The sequence below is a fragment of the Pteropus vampyrus genome, unplaced genomic scaffold (assembly GCF_000151845.1).
Source record: "Pteropus vampyrus isolate Shadow unplaced genomic scaffold, Pvam_2.0 Scaffold35, whole genome shotgun sequence".
In the NCBI taxonomy this organism is placed as follows: Eukaryota; Metazoa; Chordata; class Mammalia; order Chiroptera; family Pteropodidae; genus Pteropus; species Pteropus vampyrus.
Window position 1 is genome coordinate 2237195 of NW_011888816.1, and position 1839 is coordinate 2239033.

Consider the following 1839-nt stretch of genomic DNA (forward strand, 5'->3'; position numbering starts at 1 on the left):
TGTTCTTAAATTAGTACCCTTAGCAGACATCTAAAACATTCTAGACATCTAGAACATTGCCTCTTTGTTCGACCACGTTATCTGTGTTTGTGTTGTCATTGTTTATTCTCTTCAGCATTCACATGCTAACTGTAGAATAACTGTAGAATCTTCCCTTTCTTTCAAAACCAGACTCATGTGCCAGTGGCGTTTCATTTTTTTTTTTAATTTTATTTTATTATTAGGTTGTTTTTTTTTAAATCACAGTTAATAGTGACAGGTAGCTCCGTAGAGCCCATAGAGATTTCTTAATTTGTTTGTTCATTTTCTCCACTGCTGAAAAGGCTGTCCCCATCCATCAGGATCTAGAGACGTGGCTTTCTTGAATGTCCCTGGTCACTGGGTGACCAGTGCTCTTCTGCACTGCAGCCACCATGAGAGTTCTGTGATGGGTCCTTTCCTCAGTCCCTCTGTGAGGGGCTCGCCCTTAGCTGTGAGGACACTGGGCCGTGCTGGCTGGTCGAGTGCTGGCCTTCTGGGGCTTGCAGTGGCAGGGGTCGTGGGAGGGGACCTCGCACATGCCACCAGTCTGCAGTGCTGCTAATTGGGGAAGCAGCCATGGGCAAGGGGTGCACCCCAGTCCCCAGAGAGGCCTGGACCCGTGCTGGGTCCTGAGCCTCCTGGAACACTCGTTCTTCCCTTCTGTGAAGCCAGGGCGGGGGAGTATGACAGCCACCCAGCCTCCCTCAAAGGGCACATCAGAAAAATTCTCACGTCCTTTTTCCTGCCTTATCTGGATTCTGGTGAGAGATGAAGGTACCTGGTGACTTTCCCTGCTGCTGGGGATGCAGAGAGAAATGTCATCAACTGGGTAACAAGGTAACAATATCAAGTCCATCAGCCAAAAAATAAAAAAAAGCACTTTTTTCTTATGAAACTGAGATGATTTCAATAAATAGGAATTATAACGGATTCAGTTAATTCAGTAAGGATCATGAGCACCTACTCAGTGCCAGACACTTTCTTGGTAGTAATGATATAGCAGTGAAAAACAAAAAAAGAAGAGGTACCTCTGTCCTCATGGAGTGTATATTCTAGGGGGGAGGTTGATTAATGAATAAGATAAGTGAATAAAACATGCAGTACGTGTAAGTGGCAAGGGCTAAGGTGGAGGCAGGGCCTGCCGAGGACGTGCTGGTGCAGTGTTCCGGAGGTCAGAGGTCGGTCAGAGAGTGACACTGAGCCAGCGCCTGGAGTAAGATGCGAGGTGGGCCCAGACTGCTCAGGAAGAGCAAAGAGGCACATGTGGCTGCTTCGATTGAGCGAGAGAAAGAGCAGAAGGTAGTAAGTGCAGAAATATAACAGAGGGCCTGAGAGGGCAGGTTATGCAGGGCTTTTCAGGTCGTGAGTAAGGCGGATGTGACTGTAGGTGGCATGGGAGCTGCCGGAGTTTCTGAGCAGAGTGTGGGTGGTCAGATGTCTGTGTTAATCGGGTCACTCTGGCTGCTGTGGTGACAGTTGTCTGTAAGGGATGGAGCAGAGGCACAGAGACCAGTTAGGAGGCCGTGGCTGTGATCTTGGACAGAGATGGTGGTGCCCTCAGCTAGGGTTGTAAACGTGGAAGTAGCAGAAATGGTTGAGTTCCAGATATATTTTTAAGGCAAAATCAGAAGGATTTTATAGTAGGCTGCAGGTGGGATGTAACAAAAGTGAGGTATCGAGGATGACCCTCAGGTTCGGCCTGAGCAACTTAGAGAATGGAGTGTTATTCTTGAGATAAAGACATTATAAATGAGCTGTGGCAAATAAGGTATAGATAATACTGTAAGAGCATTATATCTTTTTTTAAAGTTGAGGATT

At 47.0% G+C, this 1839-nt stretch overlaps 1 protein-coding gene across 3 annotated transcripts in view; it reads left to right on the top strand.

Moving 5' to 3' along the window:
• The window catches only part of ANO10 (anoctamin 10), a 193500-nt gene that overhangs the window by 77064 nt on the left and 114597 nt on the right, over window positions 1-1839 (top strand). The gene's annotated exons all lie outside the window — the stretch shown is intronic.